The sequence below is a fragment of the Gopherus flavomarginatus genome, chromosome 6, assembly GCF_025201925.1.
Source record: "Gopherus flavomarginatus isolate rGopFla2 chromosome 6, rGopFla2.mat.asm, whole genome shotgun sequence".
Taxonomy (NCBI): Eukaryota; Metazoa; Chordata; order Testudines; family Testudinidae; genus Gopherus; species Gopherus flavomarginatus.
Genome location: NC_066622.1, coordinates 11,275,300 through 11,297,201, shown reverse-complemented (window position 1 = coordinate 11,297,201; position 21,902 = coordinate 11,275,300). Strand labels below are relative to the sequence as shown.

The 21,902-nt window shown below is 41.8% G+C and overlaps 1 protein-coding gene and 1 long non-coding RNA gene across 4 annotated transcripts in view; both read left to right on the top strand.

Annotated features, from left to right (window-relative positions):
• RYBP (RING1 and YY1 binding protein) overlaps positions 1-21,902 on the top strand; it is an 80,168-nt gene that overhangs the window by 8,906 nt on the left and 49,360 nt on the right. The window lies entirely within an intron of this gene.
• On the top strand, positions 9,542-10,296 carry LOC127053245 (uncharacterized). Of its 3 annotated transcripts, none has more exons than XR_007774976.1 (3): positions 9,542-9,594; positions 9,821-9,924; positions 10,201-10,296. It is a non-coding gene; the product is annotated as an uncharacterized LOC127053245 (long non-coding RNA). The 3 variants fall into 3 exon arrangements; XR_007774975.1 differs by having other exon boundaries at positions 9,592-9,644; XR_007774974.1 differs by lacking the exon at positions 9,542-9,594 and adding an exon at positions 9,705-9,757.

Below are 21,902 nucleotides of genomic sequence, written 5' to 3'. Positions count from 1 at the left end.
CACCTTGACAAGAGGCATAGAGCTTTTTCCAGCAAAGATATATCCCCAAGTGTCATCGCAGACACTGTGCTTGGTTATGTTGCTGTAAAATGGCCTCCAGGAGGGGTCCCACAGTGCCCATTCTGACCGCTCTGGTTAGCGGTTTGAACTCCCCTGGCCTGCAGCCAGGTACACAGGCATTTGCCCTCCCCCTTTAAAGGCCCATGAATTTTTGAAATTCCACATCCTGTTTGCTTGTATGGAGAGCTCACGTTCCATCTTCCCAGCTGAGCATGGCGGCTCCACGTAGCAAATGCTATTCCGCTTGAAGTACACCTGAGTCGTCGGATTTACAGGCATTATGGGGAGAGGAGGCTGTGCAATCCTAGCTTCACTTCAGCTATAGAAACTTTGACGTCTACAGGCAGGTTTCTCATGGCCTGTTGGATAAGAGCTATGAACAGGACATGCAGCAGTGCTGTGAAAAGATAAAGGAGCTGAGGCAGGTGTACCAGATGGCAAGGGAGGCCAATCGTTGCTCTCGTGCTGCGCGGAAGACCTCCCGCTTTTATAAGAAATTGGATGCCATCCTCTGTGGCAACTCCACTTCCACTGCAAAGAGCCCTATGGATACTTTGGTGAGGCTGGAGGTGGTGGACAGTGAAACTAACCCCGAGGACAAAGTCATGGATGAGGAGGTCAAGTTAGATGACCATGTGGAGCACATGGCAGGGTTGTCTGGTGGCACAGCAAATCAGGAGCTCTTTTCCACTCTGGAGGATCTAGCTAGTCCCAGCCGTCTGTCTCTGGCATGCAGGAGCGGAGAGCCCTGGTAAGTGATCTTTTTGAGTTGATGCTGCTCTGTTATCTGAGATAGAACTGTCCTTTATATTCTAGAAGTGGGTATACAAGACTAGTTGTGTTTGAGTGTGCTCCACATTCCTTTGCGCAACTAAGCAGTGCGACGGAACAGCAGTCTGTTAATGCACTCTGAGATTTCATGGGACTCCTCCAGAGAGCTCTCTAGGAAACTTTCCTGGAGGAATTCACCAAGCCTTTCCTGAAGGTTCCTTGGAAGAGCTGCTTTGTTCCTTCCCCTGCTGTAGGAAACTTCTTGCACCACTCGGCAATCACTTGTGCAGGGACCAAAGCAGCACACAGGCGAGCAGCATAGGGTCTGAAGCGGAAAGCATGCAGGAGATGCATCCTTGCTTACCCTCAGGAGTGAAAGATTGGCTTCAGTGACCCCTGCCTGTGGAAAATGGTGGCACAATTTACAGTATTGTTCCTAGCCACCTGCACTGATGTCTTTAAAAAACCCACCTAGACCTTTTGCCCTATAGTAAATGTCCAGCTCCCACACGAGCTGAACTCACCATATTCAGGGCATTCGCAGAGATGTGTGCTTGCAAACGGACAGTGAGAAAGTGATTTGTATGTAAAAAGATGTGTGATTTACTATAATGATTCAGTGCTGTGCGTGAAGGCAAAGCCTGAGCCCCATGACGGGGGTGGGGGTGGAGTGCCCAAAGCCCAAGGGCTTCAGCCCTAGGAGAGGGGCTGTTACCGAGCTCTGCCACCCGTAGCTGAAGGGCTTTGGCCCCAGGCCTCAGCAAGTCTAACACCAGCCCTGGTGACCCTATTAAAATGGGGTTGTGACCCACTTGGTTGTCCCAATCCACAGGTTAAAAACCACTTGTGTAGGGGGTTCCTGTGAAGGCCACACCAGCAGAATGCCTCTGCCAGATAAGGAAATGACCAAAGCGGTGCAAAGAGGACATGTTCCGAGAGCTGTTCCAGTCATCAGAGGCCGAAAAAAGAGAATGCAAGGAGGAAAGACAGGACAGAAAGGAGAGAGAAGCGCATTGTAAAGGGCCGGGAGTGGATGATAAAAGTGATGGAGGAGCAAACAGAGATGTTGAAGTCCCTGATCATGCTCCAGGGAGATCACGTGTGCTCCCTCCTCCTCCCCGCCCCAGCCGATACAGAACTGCTTTTCATGCCCTTCCAAACTCCTCCCACACATTCCTTGCAGCTTCCTGGACCATCTCAGGACTCCATTCACTCCACCCCTTCGGACAGCTTCCAAAATCATAGCTGGACTTACACATAGCTATGAGAGCCTACTCTGCCCCTCACTGGTATCTCCCTTCCCATCAAACCGTGTGTGTGTGTTGTTAATTGTTATTTAATAAAAACAAACTGAAATATAACCAATCTTTGTCTCCTACACATGGTGATTTCTGTTGGTAGTAATACATAGTATCAGTTTGATCATTTTCTGACTATAAATCTCTGTCAGGAATCCTCACAATTTTTATACAAGGTGGTAAGTTAACAAAGCATGGCAGAGTGCTGTATAGAATGACACGTTACTGGTGGTATTATAAAAATATTGTTTCAAAGCCTCCCTGATTCAAATTCAGCAGCCAGGCTATCCGCCTCCATGCTCCACACCAGGGGAAACTTTTCACCCTTAGCCTCTCAAATATTATGGAGTATGCAGCAGGCTGCTATGATGATGGGAATGTTTTCCTCATTTAGATCTAACCTGCCATAATGGCAGTGCGAGCATGCTTTTAATCTTCCACTATCATTCTGCACCTGCTCAGCCTATTATTGAAGCACTCCTTGCTGCTGTCCAGGTTTCCTGTGTAAAACTTCATGAGCCATAGGAGTAAGGGATACTCTGGGTCTCCCAGGATCACTATGGGCATTTCAACATCCTCCACTGGAATCTTCTGGTCTCGAGAGAGAGTCCCTGCTTGGAGCTTTCAGTAACGACCAGTGTTCCTGAAGATGTGTGCATCATGCATCTTTCTGGACCATCCTGCGTTGATATCAGTGAAATGACCCAGGTGATCCACCAGCGACTGCAGTACCATAAAGAAGTAGCCCTTTCTGTTGACATACTCCATCACAAGATGGTCTGGGGCCAAAATTGGGATATGTGTGCTATCTGTCTCCCCTCTGCAGTTAAGGAATCCCACTGCTGCAAAGCCATCCTCAATTTCACGCACATTGCCCGGAGTCACTGTCCCTCATAGCGAGATGCCCTATACACTTGCATTACCGCAGCCCTAACGGTCCATTTCCTGACTCCAAACTGATTTGCGGCAGACCGGTAGCAGTCTGGAGGCTCCAGGTTCCGCACAGTGATAATCACACGCTTCTTCACTGCTAGGGGATCTCGGTTTTTGGTGTCTTTGTACTGTAGTGCTGAGGCTAGGTCTGAACACAGTTCTAGGAAGGTGGCTTTCTGCATCCGGAAGTCCTGCAGCCACTGCTTGTCATTCCAGACCTGCATAACAATGCAATCCCACCACTCAGTGCTTGTTTCCTGAACCCAAAAGCAACGGTCCACTGTGATCAGTTGCTCCGTGAATGCCAAAAGTAATCTGGTGGTGGTTTTTCCATGGCACACAGCAGGTCTGATTCCTGTTCAGATTGGGAACTCATGATATACTGCATGACCAACCGCAATATTTTTGTAATTGTGACCACAACAGTAGAGCTGTGCGGATCCATCTTTTCAGACAGAGATGACATGTGCACAGTAAACAGGCCCTTGAAAAATGCCATGAAACATAGTTGGTAAACCATAGAATGCTGCGACAGAAAGAGCTACATCATGGGATGTTGAGCCTACACCCATGATGCACTACGAACCACTCTCCCATCCCACAACTCCCAGCTGCAGAAGGTGACAAGTAGCACAGTGGGATAGTTACCCATAGTGCAATGCTTTCAGTGTCTGTGTAGAGCACCAAGAGTGGATGTGCACCACCAACAGAAGAAGCGTAATGTGACCATGCACAAGTGGTGTAATTATACCATTTTTTGATTGTCAGTTTAACTTGCGTCAACAAAATGAAGTAGTGTAGACAAGTCCTGAAAGTAGAAGTGGTCCCGGTGTGTCCATGGTCAGCACTCTTTTCACAAATGATTGTTGCTAGGAATACCTGAGATAAGGATATATCTACAGTTAAAGCAAGGAACTTGTGGTACTCAGAAGATGACCTGGGTTTGATCCCTGATTCTGCTAGGGCTTGTCTTCACATAAAGCGTTATGGCTGTGCAGCTGCACCAGTGCTGTAGCACTTTGGTGAAGACGCTCCTACACCAGTGGGATGGCCTCTCCTGTCAGCATAGTTACCACCCTGCCCCGACATAGCGCTGATTTAATCTCCTGAGTAGATGATATAACTGTGTTGCTCAGGGGTGTGGATCTTTCACACCTCTGAGTGATGTTGTTATCCTGATATAGGTCTGTAATGTAGACCTGGCCCTAGTCTTCCTTCCTACCTTTGCCTCTGTACAATGGTGATAACTGTCTGTATTACAAGGGAGTTGAGGCTTAATATGTGTAATGCACTTTGAGATTCACAGCTTGGAATTGCAATAGAAGCACAGGAGTTTTTTTTATTTTTGAGCTGATCACATTTCTGACAGATATGAATTTAGATTACTATGTATCTGATCAAAGTTTATAATTTATGGTGTTTTGGTGAGAAGCCTCCACTTTTAGGTAAATGTAGCAATGTATTTTCTTTATCTCCTTTACTGCCATTCTTAATTTGAAATTATTGAAATCTCCAAGAATCCTTTTTACAACTTGTGTTCAAATATGTACACAAGTTTTAGCTGCTTTAAAGCCCATAGTATACTTTTAGACTATCTTTTTTTTTTTATTTTTGTTTTTTAAGCTTGCTCCACTTCTTGTAATGCACATAAGGTAGTTTGCATTCTGCTTAGGGACAGACAATGAATAAATGCTTAGACTTGTGGGTCTTTCACTAATCAGGACTATATTCCTCAGTATTTAAGAGTTATGATAGATTTCTTTGTAGCACGCAGAAGTGCTGAATGACATGAATTATCTTGCCTATGATAAAACTGTTGTCTTCAGATTTATACTGAGTAAACATGTGACTGAGTGGAATCCAAAATGCTGTTTATTTTCTGAACTAAGTTGGTGGATTCATTTGTCCGGGGTTGACCTATACTGGGAGATGTTACATAAAATATTCAAACATAACAGGCAGAGTAATTTAACCATTATTCATCCTAACAGATTTGGTTAGGAGATGTAGATGGACCCAGATTAATTTGTTTGAATTATTTTACAAAAGTTCTGCAGGTTTGGAAGTTGGGACCGTCAACTGCTCTAATCTGAAGGCAGACTAGAGGTCTAATCCTGCTCCTTGATAAACCCGTGACACAATTTGTAATGACTTTAGTGAGTGTAGGGAGGAGGCCCATGTGGATATAAAAATGTTCTAGATGTGGTTAATAGTAAAGTAATATAAATTCTCCTACTTTTATATTTCCCTCTCAGTCCTATCTTTAGTGGCCATCAAGGTAATGTAATACCCAGTGCATTCTGAGCCTACGTGAAAAGAGCAGTTTAAAAATGTCAGGGGATCAGCTAGTCTTTTCTTAATTATCCCCAATTTAGCATTTGCTAATTAGTTGAGATCAGATGTGAAGGGTGAATATAATTCTATCTAGATTAATTTATGTACAAAGTGTTTTACTCCCTGTTTGTAGCTTGTAAAATCCAGATGCATGTGAGGGCATATAACTTTATTTATTCTTAGTTGAACAGTGCATTCACTTATGCTCAAGCTCTTGAAGCTGTATTCTGAGATTCTGCTCAAATATTTGGATCTAATTACTTGAGCTGCTGTATTTGGCATTCTTATTCTGAAAATACATGCACTGTTTTTTTTTCTGAAGCAGCACTGAGTACCCTCTTCCTGAGATGTCAACAGAAGAGGCAATATATTGATGTATGATAGCCCTGTGATGGAGTCAATCAGCCAGTGTAGTCATTTGTCTCCTGGGGATACTAGGATGGAGCGTGGCATTTGCTGTTGTGGGAAGGGCTGTTCCTCTGTGATCTTAATATAGTGTAGAAACTTTGCTATCCCTTGGCTGCTATTATATATTTAAATATAGTAAGAGTGGATGTAGTGCTCAGTTTAATAACATTTATTGAGTTTTATTGAAATGTTCTTAAGTAGAGGCAAGACTAGGGTGACCAGATGAGCCGATTTTATAGGGATAGTCCTGACTTTTGGATCTTTTTCTTATATAGGCTCCTATTACCCCCCACCTGCTGTCCCGATTTTTCACATTTGGTGACTGGTCACCCTAGGCAAGACTGTGTCACAAACAAATATTTCTAACAATGCTTAAGTCCAAAAGTTGCAAACCTTCCTTTGTTTGTGACATGTGATTTCCAGTTTTTAAACTGCTTTTATACACTTAATTTAACAATACATTTGAGAATTCTAGTCATTGTTATATATCAGAGGTAGAATGTAGAAGGAGGAAGGCTATTTTTAAAAATACTTTCAATATTTTATTTCAAGTATTAGCAGTTTTAGAATTTTTGGTCCGGTATTGCTATAAATATAGAAAATAAAGCAGGAGTATTTGTCTCTTTAAAATACGTGACTACAGCTAATGGCTTGTCTATTTAATGTTTCAATGAAACATTATGCATTCTGCTTGTATGGTAAACTTATAGTATTAAAATTGTAAACATCTGTACTGAGGAACAGTTGAGTCCTCATAAAGCTTTATTATGTCACTAAGGTTGTTGACATGTAACGCTAGTAATCTAGTCCAGTAAAGAATTATTTTTAAACTGAGCATACTCAGGTTGGTGGAAACTGAAACAGAAAAGAAACGGAATACGGTCATATCTTTAAAAACTTCTCTCCCTTCCAACCTGCACCCACCCAAAAATGTATAATGTAAATTGCTTATTTAAAGCTTTTGACTTTTCAGGTTTTTTTCTTTATAACCCCAGTGTGGTTTATAAGCAACATTTTTCCAAAGCGGGAAGCTTTTACTGGCAAGTTAAATACAAATAGCTTAACATGAGGTGTTGGACGTAAGAAAGGACATCACAAATTAAGTGCACATTTTCCTGTTCAGACAAATAATATCAGTTTCAAGAATGTAGTGGGACACAGTTTATCTGATTGTTTATTTTTACAGACAGTTTAAATACTGGAACATTAGAAAAACAACGTAATGAACTTATTTTGGTGCCTTTTCTCTAAATGATTAAGATCAGGGCTTGAAAACCAGACTCTTATTGCCCGAATTAGGAATCAAAAAAAAGGGAACCATCCCAGCAAGATGTGGAGCAACACAGAGGTAAGAGGCCTAGTGTATCCCTTTGGCTGCTTTGAAGTCTGCATGGAGCAGAAGAGGATGGGGATGTTGGTTGGTTGAGATTGGATGTTTTCCCAAGAGTGCAGTTTCCAAGATGGGGTCTGTGGCTCACTTTTCACAGTAATTCTGACTTGCAGCTGCCAGATGAATACAAAGAAGAGATGCATCTTTTATTTTGAAACTTCCCGTTGCCTTGTGAGAGAGAGTCTCTATCCCCTCAGCCCAACCTTTGCAACTTTGGCTGCAAAAAAGTGTTCCTGGGCAAGCTTGCCACTCATTCACCTTTCTCTCCCTGTCAGCCCCACCTTCCTCCGCCCCACCAAAGAAAACCAAATTACCCACACTTTTCTATTGTTCTATGAACAACTTCAAATATCAGAGTGAAATTGACATGTCCTATCCCTTATTTTGAGTAGTTATGAAACTGATCTGATTATTGTTAGTTTCGCTTTGCTGGGGAAAAGCTTCCTGTTTGCCAGTGGCCAATACATTTTTCATGGAGTGACAAAACTTTCTTCAAAGAAAAAATAGGGGCATACAGCTGATGATTAAATCAGCCTTTTAGGTCAAAGAACTGCTGTTACAATGGAGCCTGACAGAACTCGTTTTCAATCGTGGGTTAGAGCTGGAGTAGTTTTCGTGGTGGACTCAGCTTATCACCCAAACTGTTTACTGTCAGATTCACATTTGCTGTAACAAAGCATACTAGAAAGCTTTTTAAGATGTGAGCCTGAGTTACTGACTCATGGAACTGTATTTAATTGTTTAAACTTTGTTGTTTTATTTTATTTTCAAATCTTGTTTATCAACCTCTTGCACCTTGTATCATTACAAGATATTAGAAACTAGCTATATATTTTGGGTATATTCTATTGGATATCATTCCTTGGGGATTAGTGTAAAGGTAAACCCAACTGCCTCAAATGAGGAGCAGACCAAGGGGAGGAGTTTGTTTCCAAAGTAGCTTGAGGTCTTGAGGCGGTCCTGCCTAAAAAGACAAGGGCTGAAAATCTTGCATGTGTGAGAAGGCCAACTGTCCAAAGATCTCTGATTTTTTGTGTGTGCTTCCCTCCCGCCCCTTTCTTCCTCCTCTGCTCTCCCTCCCCTGCAGCAGGAGAGTATAAACACATTGGAAAAGAAGATAAGAGAGTATTAGTCAGATTAGTTGCATAGTCTTAATGTTATGAGCTACAGCTTGGGAGGCTCAAGGGTGGGAGTGGTCAGAGCTAAGAGCATGAAAGTAGGAGTCAAGAATGGATATTTCTGGATCTTCTATTAATTTGCTTTGACATTAGTCGATTGCCTAACTTCTTCTGTGCTTCAATTTATCCATCTGCAAAACAAGTCACAAATGGGTGCTGTGTGGTTTGTTTAATGTTTGTAAAGTGCTTTGAGATCCTCAGTCTCCCCTACTCCCCATCCAAAATAAATGCAAGTAGGCTTAGACTTAGAAGCAACTTTTGGACCTTCCATTCCCCAACCTATACAAATACACCTTTAAAGTGACTGGGACACCACCTAGGCTGCAAGAGGACTGGGGATGATGTCTACTAAATTATTCTTGGTGTGGCATGGCTAATAGTTTAACGTTGTGAGTTGGATTTATCCATTAGAATTTAGCTGTTGTATGGACTGCAGTGAAATTTCTCCAGCATGTTACAGGAGTTTAAATTCAGACTCATTTGTACTTACTTTTAAATGGGCATATGATTGGTAGGTGGAGGCTGTATTTGTATGTCTTGGAGAGTGGAATACACTTGCTTAAAGATGGTACTACAGTGTGTTATACTGGGAACAGTTAAAGATCATTACTTACAAATACAAATCATAAAATCACATCTGGAAATAGATGGGGCAAGCCACATTTCATTCCTTTTAGAGCACCAAAAAACCTTAGACACATCAGCCCTGATTCAGTAAGCTATTTCATGCAAGCAGACCCCTGCACCTTTAAAGTGCCTCAGCATCAGTGGAGTTCTGGGTGTGTAAGGGCTTGTCTACATCACAAAGTTGCAGCGCTGGTGAGGGGGTTACAGCGCTGCAACTTAGGAGGTGTACACATCTGTAGGGCATCACCAGCGCTGCAACTCCCTGTTTGCAGCGCTGGCCGTACTCCCGTTTTGTCTCGGGTGTAGAGGATACAGCGCTGGTGATCCAGTGCTGGTAATCAAGTGTAGACACTTACCAGCGCTTTTCTTGACCTCCGTGGAATAAGCAGGTATCGCAGCATACCTGAGGAAGCCTCTCCGGTAATCAAGCTGGTCTCCTTCCCCGGTTTGCTCTCGCGTTCCCCGAACCCCCGAGCAAGCAGGTCTCCTTCTCTGCGGTTTGCAGGGGGGTTCGGGGAACGCGAGAGCAAACCGCGGGGAAGCAGGTCTCCTTCCCCGGTTTGCTCTCGCGTTCCCCGAACCCCCGTGCAAGCAGGTCTCCTTCCCCGGTTTGCTCTCGCGTTCCCCGAACCCCCGTGCAAGCAGGTCTCCTTCCCTGCGGTTTGCAGGGGGGTTCGGGGAACGTGAGAGCAAACGGCGGGGAAGCAGGTCTCCTTCCCCGGTTTGCTCTCGCGTTCCCCGAACCCCCGTGCAAGCAGGTCTCCTTCCCTGCGGTTTGCAGGGGGGTTCGGGGAACGCGAGAGCAAACCGCGGGGAAGCAGGTCTCCTTCCCTGCGGTTTGCTCTCGCGTTCCCCGAACCCCCGTGCAAGCAGGTCTCCTTCCCTGCGGTTTGCTCTCGCGTTCCCCGAACCCCCGTGCAAGCAGGTCTCCTTCCCTGCGGTTTGCAGGGGGGTTCGGGGAACGCGAGAGCAAACCGCGGGGAAGCAGGTCTCCTTCCCCGGTTTGCTCTCGCGTTCCCCGAACCCCCGTGCAAGCAGGTCTCCTTCCCCGGTTTGCTCTCGCGTTCCCCGAACCCCCGTGCAAGCAGGTCTCCTTCCCTGCGGTTTGCAGGGGGGTTCGGGGAACGCGAGAGCAAACCGCGGGGAAACAGGTCTCCTTTCCCGGTTTGCTCTCGCGTTCCCCGAACCCCCGTGCAAGCAGGTCTCCTTCCCTGCGGTTTGCTCTCGCGTTCCCCGAACCCCCCTTGAAGCCGCCCAACAGCGCTGCAGTGTGGCCACATCTAACACCACTTGCAGCGCTGGTTGCTGTAAGTGTGGCCACTCTGCAGCGCTGGCCCTATACAGCTGTACTAATACAGCTGTAACAACCAGCGCTGCAAAATTGTAGATGTAGACATACCCTAAGAGTCCATCCTTATGGTCCACTTGTCAAGACCAGAGTCTGAACTATAGCCTTAATCTTGAAGTTCTGTTAGGTAACTTTCTGCAGTTACTTGACATGCGCACTGGTAAGCAACAATACATTATCCAGACAGAGGCACAACCTGATTAGCACAAAGTAAAATTTCAAACAAAGCATGGCACTCTTCATATGTTTTTTGAAAGCTTTTTCTACATGGTTTCTTCAAATTAAAAAACTAGAGTACTTAAAAATGCCCCCAAGCAGATTTCTTATTGCTGTATGCTGTGACCAACATTTTTAGGTTTGGGTGTGTTAACTGAAGAACTGATATCTGTATTTAGACATTTCCATTGACTTCAGTTGGAGTTGCAGATTCTTGGCATATCTGAAAATCAGGCTAAGTATTTAAGTTCAAGAGTTTTGTTCTGAGGCTTATTTTGAATTCACAGCTAAAATATCTACAGTACTGTAAGAAACGTGTAAATGGGAGCCAGGCAGTTATGCTATCCTTTTAGCATTATTTTGTTGTGTAAATTGGTTTCTCCATATTCAAGAAATCAAATAAACTGATCCTTTTAATGTTAAAAAATAGAAATATTCAGTACTGGTTCAAAGCTTCATTACGTTCCACTGAATGGCTGTTGAATAATAGTGATGGTCAGTACACAGGTTAGACTCTTGAGTCCATATGTCATGGCAGTCTCAAGAGTAGCTATTAAATGTATGAGATCACACCCTATAATTTTAATACATCGGGGAACATACTAATTCCCAAAGGTCTTGAATTTTGGTACACTCCCACCATCTGTGCTTTAACAGTACCCTCTCACCAACTGTCAAGGTAAATCATAGAAAATTAACCATAACCAGGTATCTCTGGTAATTCTATACCAATAATTAAAGTTCTGTGACTTATCTTGTACATGCAGTGGGAAAAAAACACCTGGCTTTGCTTCCATTCATTGCTAAGCCATTGCCTACCAGTTTCTCTTGTGTTGTAAATGTGAAGTTTTCCCTTTGGTTTGTTGGTAACTTCTGATTCTTACCTAGAGGGTATTTCAAATATAATGGTCAGACAGGCATTTCACAGATATAGAAAAACTGCTTATTTTTCTTTTATAGCCATTTGGATAATCTGCTGTGGATCTTGTCCAAAGTCCACTGAAGTCAGTGGAAATCTTTCAGTTGTCATTGATGGATATTGGATCAGGCCCTTGTTGGGTTTCTGCCACAAAAAAATAAAATAAAATTGAGTTTAATGCCAGTTTGATCTCCTCATTTTAAAGAGATACCTCTGACTGTTAATTCTAGGCCTGTTCTCTTTGCTTTAAAATAATTCAGTCTGTGGAATAAAAGTTTATTTTAACAATGGGATTAAAAGATGTGAGAATTTTTAACTTCGTCTTAGTCTGGAGAAAGGAATACTACTGCTGTTTTCTACAGAGAGCTGAAATTGTTGTGAAATCGGACATATAGCACTTCTACCAGTCTTGATGGTATTTACTCTTCTTGTGTTTGCAAATCCTTAATAACGCAGACCATCTTGTACAAAATTATTTCTGTATCAGTCTTATAGATGGTGACATTTCGTAGTTACAGTGCAGGAAAGATCTATTTTTTTAAGGAACAAAAGAGTAAAAGTGTAATTTTCATTCATTTTTGCATAGCCATAATTCTCTGATGAAGGGCGTAGACTTTGAACATTATCTTTTCTCTTAATCACTTTTCTATGTAATATTCCATGTTTTTATTTCATTCAGTGTAGAACATGCTGCCCTCCTTTGACTGACTAAATACTTGTATGTCATCTTGGGTCATAAGTAATGCTGCGATTTAGTCACGGAGTTCACAGATGTGATGGAATCTGTGACTTCCAAAGACCTCCATGACTTCAGCCAGCACCGGGAGGGAGCTGCAGAGTACCCCCACCACCCCAGGCAGTGAGAGCCTCCTGCAGTTCCCGGCTACAGCAGGCAGACCACTCTGCACCTTCCTGCCAGCGGGCAGCATGAGGCACCCTGCAGTTTCCCACTGCTGCAGGTGACACAGGGCACCCCCGGAACTCCCTGCCGCTGTGGGCTGCATGGGGGATGCAGCAGGGGACCTCTACCTGCTCCCCATCTTCATGGTGGCAGGGGGGACCCTGCTGCTGGGAGCCACCATAGGAGGGGGACCCTATAACTCCAAGCCCCCATAGGTGGTGGGGGCCCCGGAGCTCCTAGCCCACGGCAGATGCCCAGGCTACCCATTTTGTAATGGATATTTTTAGTAAAAGTCAGGGACAGGTCAGGGGCTTCTGTGAATTTTTCATTATTGACCTGTCTGACTTCTTTCCAAAAATATCTGACAAAATCTTAGCCGTAATCATAGGCAAAAGCTCGCAGCCGCTGAGAATCGTGCCTGTGCAGTCATGAGAGTGGGACAGAATAGAGTAGAAGTCTGAGTTCCATGCTACTGCCCCTGCCTGGTCAACTAAGAAGTACTGTGTGCAGTAGCAGCAAAGCAATGATCTTCTTGTACAGAAAAAATTGTGGCTTGGAGCAAAGCCGAATATCTGTGTTCCCTTACCAAATGTGATCTCCTGGGGTTTGTTTTTGTTTTTAAATTCATATAGTTTGATCTATAAAACTTCTAATGGAAAACACTAATTTTCTTTATTTTCATCACATCACTATGTAGCAGGAAAGAGTATTCCTGAGGAGAGGAGACGGATAATTTTTAAAATTGCATTTAAAAAAAAATCATTTTTTAAGTGTCGAATTGGGCTGTCTTAGAATGTAACTTCCATCACGTTAAGTCCTTGGATGAGACTGAATTTACTTGTTGATTAGAAGAACATTTATTGTAGTCAACTGAATATTTGTCCTAGTAAAAATGTGCTGTTAAAGCAAGGATATATGCCTTGACTTCATTTATTCTTTGCTAATCAATAGAAATTCTATTGATATCTCATCTTTAACATATTTCAGTATTATTGTGCATGAAGCCCTGTAAATCACAAAGAAGAATTTCATAACTTTCCTACCATTTCATTAGATGTTTTCAGAGTGGATTTGATTTAAATCAATCCATTATTTGATTTTAAATCGATCATGATTTAAATCACTAGACAGGAAGACTCAATTTAATCATGGTTTTCTACATAAAAGTGCATTCTTGTTCGTTGTTATAACCTTAATACATATTCTTCACAACTCAGAGATAGATGTAGGTTTCATTTTTAGAAGGTACACAGTATATGTTTTTAAACAGATTTGTTTTGAAAACTTTTCAGATTAGTTTTACAGCTACGTTAGAAAATGAATGGTGGTTTGGTTATTTCATTTACCAAAGGTAATTGAAGCAGATATTTATGAAGTCACTGGGAGGTGAACTATCTCCAATTCAGCAGGTTAATCATTAATATTTGGAGGATTGTCTTGCCATGCTGTACTAGGAGAACATCACCAGACAGATATTTAAATTGTTTTATTTAACTAAAATAACAATGTTAAATATTGTGGATTTTTTTCTTCAACAGCAAACATATAATATTTTAACAAAACAAGCATATGTCCCTCACTTCTCACATTTATCTCCAGATTTCTTCTCCTTGTCCAGATCTATTCCACCCCATCAATCTTCTATTCACTGAACTTTTTGAAACTTTGCACTTTTAGAGAGAGGTAAGGGATTGACTCTGTGTACACAAATTTGCAGAGGGACAATAGAGTTGAGGTCTGTTATTTCTCACCTCTATATACTCATTTAAAAACATTTTTGCTGTTAACAAGCATGTTACCTCTGGAGAGACAAATCCACAGTTTGAGAACTGCAAAACTAAGCATCTCTGATGGTATCTTCTAGACTGAGCATGAGTCCCACTGGGTAGATAGAAAGATTAACCTAAATAATCTATACAGAAGCCTGTGGAACCCCATAAGATTGGGTCCCTAATCCATGAACTATTGGAACTCATTTACAAAACTTTTCTTAAACATTACATGAATATATTGTCGCATACTATAGAATTAGAATTTATAATCCCTATTCCATGATGAGATATGTTTGAGCTATAATGTGTCTTAATTAAACCTTTCTTTAGATAGGTTTTTTCCTCAAAAAGCATTTTACCAGAAAAATCTGATTTAAATTAAAAAAAAAAAATCCAATTTTATTTATTTATTTTAAATAATTGATTTTTTTATCCACCCTGGATGTTTTGCAAAACAAGCTCATGTTCAGTGGTTATTGGTAGATGTGAAAATATAAATAATGCATTAATTTTGGCTTTATTAAAAATACCATCTTTCATATTGGTATCCTCGTTTTAAAATTCACTTTTAACACTCTACTCCTAAACAAAGCATTTTAAATTTTACGTTTTTTTAATATGATGGGAAAAAATACATTTTCTGTGCTCAAACCATGCATCAAAAGCAGTCCCAAGAAAATCAAGTAGAATAATAGAGCACATAAAATCTAATACAACCATTGCAAAGTATCACTGCAATATTTAAATAATTATCCTACTGCATGACTTAGCAGAACCAATAAATAATGCATATACAATTGTGTTGGCGCTTGCAAGGGAAGACACATGCTAGCAGAGTGGATGAAAGAGAAAGGAAGATAGGGAGAAGGTACAGTGCGTATAGCCTGACACATCAGATCCTTTTCTTGGAAGCCACTGGCTCAATTCAGTGCTTATGTTAAGAAAGATGCATTTTTCTATTACTCCTATTGGCTGTGAGGTAGCTTCCTTCCTAAAGGTTATCATTGCCAAGTTAGCAAACCAATTGTCGTTTGTGTCACTACCATACTCTAAAAGTTGGCCTCGCTTCGTTTTCACCAAGACATTATTAAAACATAAATAAATTTAAAAAAATAAAACCTAGTCTGAGGTTTTGTTTGTAGCTGGCTTGTAGTTTAATTTCAGATTATATTTAGGATTTGTCCAGCCCTGCCTCTACTTTATTGTTGGAGAGCTCCTTCTGTCTGGGGCAGGGAGCTGACAAGAGACAGCACATGCTGAACTAGCTACTGTGCTAGGATGTTGGCAAGAGTGCTTCTCCCTAAGGAGCTCAGCTAGTTTTGGTGGGGATCCAGTTTTGGGGCTGGGTTGTGACGTGATTTGTGCAGGAGGGAGTGAGTTGATGATAGTTTGGGAAGCTGATGTCTAGGAGTCATAGGAGACTAGGCAACCAAGTGGAGTTATCTGCAGCAGCTCTGCCTCCTTCTCCTGAGTCATGAGAGATCAGAGAGCTGAAGTAGGGAGCAACCCTTCGTCCCCTGCATTGGCTGTGCTCTCAGGAGCAAATTCCTTCCTCTGCTTCTTGCCTCCAGATTGCAGGCTCCTCATAGCCTATAGGACATATAGCTGAGAGCGTCTGCTGCTGTGGAACTCCTCAGGCTCTCTGCTCCCCCTTTGGTTCTATATGGCCAGTTGCTTTTGCTCACAGCTGCTCCATCAATTTCTATACACTTCACCTGCATTCTTTGTCTGCCATACATGCTTATCTGCTGTTGTCTTAGCCTTTGAGAGCAAAGAGGAGAGTGATAGTCATACTTTGTCTATACTTTGTCTGGGCTTTGTCTATACTTCACATTTTTGTCGACAAAAGTCAGATTTCATTGTCAAAAGAGATGTGTATACACAACAGTGCTCCTCCCGCTGATTTAACTCTCCTGCTACACCAACATAATAAAACTATCTCAACCAGCGGCATAGAGCTTTTGCAACAAAGTTAGTGACGTAGTGTCAGTGTAGACACTGCTTACTTATGTCGCCCTAAGTGGCTCTAGGACATGTCCCATAATGCCAATCACGACTGCTCTGGTAAGCAGTTTCTACTCTGCTGCCCTGAAGCCCGGTACACAGGCATTCGCTCCTCCCCCTTTAAAGCTCTGGGAATTTTTGAAATTCTACTTCCTGTTTTCTCAGTGTAGACAGCTCACATTGCATCTTCCTAGCTGACCATGCCAGCTGTCCACAGCAAATGTCTGTTGATGGAGTCTGGCATTGCCGTATCTTTTTGGGTCTGTGCAGAGAGGGAGAAGGTGGTGATTCATGTAGTGGGACCCACGGTGCACTGCTCTCTGTCAGTACTAATGCACCAACTGTGGATGTGGTCTACTGACGCAAAGAGCGTTGTATGAAAATGCACAAGTGATGTAATTACAGCGGTTTATGATTGTGAATGAAACTTAACTCTGTAGTGTAGACATGGCCTCAGTACACTAGCACAGCACTTCACTCTCATCTTCTACTCTGAATTCCATCAGAAGAGAATTTTTTCAAGCACATTTGAATGGCAGAAGTAGGACTGCTATTTAATACTTTTAAAGATAGAAAAAACAAATACTTTTGGTCTGTGTACCTCTGTAAAGAGAGAGAGAGGGAGCAATCCATGCATTCTATATTAATGGAGGACTGGCAACGGTTTATGAATCTGTCACACTGTAAATGACTTTGAAACATAGTATGAACTAATTACTAGTATGGGATGTACCAAAACTTCAGCATCATGAATAAAGCACAGGAAAATAGAATACAGTTTGAAAAGCAGCTCACCTCTTAAAAGAGATTGTCTTAAAGCTGTGTGTAACTCTTGTGTTAAAACCCATTCTCGCAGTGCAAGTACACCCTGTCCCCCTTTGGGGTGGGGAAAAAGACGTTATAGCCCCGCAGCTGAGCCCATGTGACCACCCTTAGTTTCGTAGCAGTATAGCCTGGTGTCCAGAGTCAATATGACTGCCCTCTTTAGTGGGGCTGCCTGTCCTAATGGCCAGAGTCAGTACAGTTGCCTTCCCTCACAAGGCTATGTGGCTTAGTGGCCAGAGTCTGTACAGCTGCCCTCTTTAGCAGGGCTGTGTAGCCTGAGGCCAGAGGGGGTAGTGGCCGGGATAGAGGGACCTGGTCTCTCCCGATTCCACCAGGTCCCAGCCCAGAGCCCTGTCAGTGGCGAGTATATTTGCCACTGAATCAGTGGGGATCCAACTGAAACGTACTGATTTATTGTTCAGTTCTACAACTGGACCAATGGCTAATTCCCTTGTGCTGCTTCCTACCCTGTCTTCCAGGGACATGGTCCATAGGTCTATCCATGGCTTTTTACTGAGTTAACAGAGGCCTTTGGTGGTATTAATAGAGGCACTGTGGTAGCTCTTCAAGACACTCAGCTGCTCGGATAAGTTTGTACCATCCTGTGTTATTCCACCAGGATAAATCTGGAAGAATCTTTTACAATTGTCTTTTAAAATGCCTTTCCAGTTGAAACAGGTGTCAAGCAGGGATGGATATTCTCACCTTGCTTGTTAAATCTGCTTTTTGTTGATGCTATTGCTACAATTTCTAATTGCTGCCCCCACAAGCAGGATTCTGCATCCTCTCTGCAGAAAGTAAACCCTTCAGTTCATTACAATATGATCTCCTTTTTCCGGTTGCTACTTGTGTTGCCTGTTTTGTTTAGGAGTTTTGAAGAAATTGTACAGCACCTTTCTTTAATGGAGCATTAATAAAACTTGGTCAACATTTTATCTACCTTGTGAACAATTTGCTTCGTTCAGAGATGCTGAAAATTAGCAAAGAAATTTCTTCTGTTTGAAACGCTCTAATGTCTGGAAAGACCATAGACTTCATAGAGACACCAAGCTTTTGGTAGGTAGTGCTAACCATTCTGTATAATTCTCAGATCTGAACTCTTAATAGGCATCAAACCAAGAGGATGGATGCCATCCGTGTGTGTTCTCCAAGATTATTGTTGTATCACTGTTCTAAGCATATAAAGGTGGTGGTCAATCAAAATTATCAGATGCAGCTGTAGTTCGGAGGAAGTAATTGAATGAGATTAAACAGCTGCTTGAATGCCTCTGAATGAACATCATCTTCTGAAGAGCTGCCTTCTGTAGTCAACTGAAGGAAGGTTTGTGCTGGCATACAAGCCCAGTGTCTCTATTTCAAAGGTGGATATTAATATATTAATATTGCAGCTGATACTTGGTTTGATTAGATTTCAGAATTTTCCAAGAGGAAGATCATTAGAAAAGGAATCGCTACGTTTCAAAAGAACTAACTTGAGAAACTTACACACCTTTTTTTGGTGCTATGGCTTCAGGCAAACTAGTATAATCCACTGTTCAGTGTGTGTTGCATGTCCCTCTGTGTGTCCATAAATGGGGGCTTGTCCAGGATTCAAACTACTATGTGCCTTAGATGGTGAAGACGAAGCTTTTCTGTCTAGAGGAAATGTATAACCCTCTGATCAGTGCATGGTACATGTCCCCATTTGTGCTTGACACAGATGATACGAGTTATGTAACAGACCCTTATTTTTAGCTCATGGTTGAAGCTGCGAGTTGGTTACAGAAGTCCCGGATTCTGTGACTTTCTGGGACCTCTGTGACTTCTACAGCCGCACCGGGTAGCTGCTGGCCCTGGAGCTGCCTGAGCAGCAGCGGTCCCGAAGACAGCCCCGGAGCAGCAGCGCCTCAGGCAACCCCCCGACCCCTCCCTCTGGAGCAACAGCAAGCCCCTCCTTCCCCAGGGCAGCAGTGGTGCCGTTGGGCCCCAGGAGGAGTATTTATGGTAAAAGTCATGGATAGGTCATGGGCAGTAAACCAAAATTCACGGCCTGTGACCTTTCCATGACTTTTACTAAAAATACCTATGACTAAATCTTAGCCTTACTTATGGTTTTAGCTTTGTACGTCCCTAATGTTGGCCAGGATATCAGACATCACATTGGCATCCCTCTTCCATTACTTGGTGCTCTATGATCTTGATTGCAGAATTTTTTAAATTTCATACCTTTATTTATTTGATTCACCTTAACTTTTCTGAATATCCTGTGTAGACAGTCCCTTAAATTGGAAGCTCTTTTGGGCAAGAACTATATATTCTATTTGTTGGTAAAGCACTTAACACAGTGTAGCACTGATTATGGTTGGCATCCTTGGGTACTGCTACAGTGCAAGTAATTAATAGGTATTGTCTTTATTACTGAACCTGAAGTACAAACGGTAAACACAAAAATATGGGGTGTCCGTGGGGTGCCACCCAAATTTTACAAACTTCTGAAAACAATACCTATTGACGGCAGACTTTGAAAATCTTTGTTTATTTTAGCCTTTTTGATAGGATCTCAGTTATTTGAAATGATGCATAATCTTTGTTGTTGAAATTATCACTGTGTAGCTACTGTAGGTTTAACAACTTGTGTAATTGGTTTAATATAAAAATATTATTAAATAGATTTTTTTTTAAAAAAGTCAAGCAGCGACTGTCACTGACATTAAAGTTCTGCAAGGGAAAAAAGTTGAATGGGGAAGGGCTTTAATGAAGGTGGTTCTTGATTTGCAATGAGTGATACAGAACAGTGTGGTACCAATTCTTTGAATTGTTCATGAAAAGGGGTGTAAACTCTTCTATTTCCTACCCTGTGTCCTGCATTCTGAGAAACAAGTGAGAGGAAGGATGGTATTTAGAGTGGGAAACATAACATAATCCTACTAAATGCTCACTATATATTTTCTTATCTTCTATGAAGTGTGTGTGTGTGTGTGTGTGTATCTATCTATCTATCTATCTATCTATAGATAGATAGATAGATAGATACACACACACACACACACACACACACACACATATATATATATATATATATATATATATATATATATATATATATATATATATATATTTTCATTTCGATTACTTATAGCATTTTAAGAATTAAATTACTTTCTTAAACTAGCATGGATCCCATCTTTATTCTTTTCATAAAGATGCATAATCTCAACCTTTCGGTTTTTATGAGATTGATGGCAAAAATGGAATACTTACTAAAGAACATTTCAAGCATCAAAAAAGGACTCTCTGAGCCATTTGTTCCCTTTGTGCTTTCCTTCTTGTGTATCTTAGCAAGAACCTGACCATGCCTGTATACTCTCTAGTAAAAGAGAGAGCACTAAAAGTGATCAATAAAATTTGTTCTGGCTGTTGAATTCACAAGTAGCTTGTTGCCTGAATTCAGCAGTTGAGGTGGCAGCTGTTGATCATCAGCTTTGCTCTGTCAGTAGAGTCTGGAGAGCTTTTCGGGAGACGGTGATGGATAATCCACAGCAATACGTGGGGCCACTACTTAGAATAAAATTAAACTGCCGATACCTCTATAAAGTTAAACTGAAAATTGGATACACATCTAAATTCTGGTTGTTAGGAAACAGATGTATTCTGAAGATTTGTTGCATGTTGTGTGGTTAAGAGTAAAAGATTTTTTTGTTTCCAGAATAGAAAAGGATTAAAGTGAAGATATTTCTTGTCATAACTAGTACTGCCCAGGGGTGATTTATTTTCCCTTCTACATTTTGCTGCCACTTGAGAGCATTTTATACTTTGCCTCCCGTGTATGATAAGACACACGCCCTAATCTGTACCTCCCTGAGTAAGGAAAACAATTGGATTACTGTTTTAAATAATTGACTCACTTCATGAAGCAGACAGGCACGCCTGATGTTCATAGACTCTTCTGTTCTTCCATTGGTTTCCTGGAAGTACTTCACTCAAAATGACATGTACCCAAAGGACTGTTAGTTTGTGTACAGATTACTTAATATTACCAATATCTATCACAAGAGTTCAGAAAAGCCAGGGTTTTCCCTTTTCATTTCCCATGTAAGGAAATGTATTACTGTCCTTTTATGTGTTCACACCAGAGGTTAGAAATGATGTGGTATAAAACAAGAAATATTAACAAAAGCCTAGAATCACTTATCAGTACAAGTACATCCACTCAGAGTGGATCCAGACTTCAGCGGAACTAAAAGATGGAACATTCCTCCATCATTTTTTATTCCAACTTTAAAGCATGTGCTCCAGCATTGTTAACAGGGTTGTTGTAACCCAAGTATTTTTAATGCCCCCAGCATTGTTTATATGTGAGCATCAGGTCCTGAGTAACCAAATAGAACATGGGGATACAGGGGTCCATCCAGCTCTCATTATAGTCAAAGGAAAGACTAAAGTAGGAGTTAAATCAAGCACTTGGAGTCACATGTGACAGACTAACAATATTCTGAATGAACTTTATTGAATTAAGTTAAACCTTCTGAATTAGTTTTAACATCTTTGGAGTTCATTTTATTAAAATGCAAATATTTATGCACTATTGTGATATTATATGGAACTTCTTTATCAAGAAGCCAGGATTAATGCAATCTCTGGAAGGGATTGTAAGGATCTTCAAAGGACCTTTTGAAACAATGCGAATTTTTAAGATTAAGGGAGTTTCTCAAGGGGGAGAGATTATATCCTAATATAGTTCTTCCAGTTGTCGCCCTTTGAAGACCCCTCTCCCACCCATCAACAGGGAGGTTTGCATATAGTAGTTCAAACAGGATTCTCTAGAAATCAACAGAAGAAAAGACTTTGGGATAAATAGCCTGAGACTCAGGGCCTTCTTCCTGAATCCCCATAATCCCCCACCCCCACACACTTTTGATAGATCCTCTGGGCCACAGAG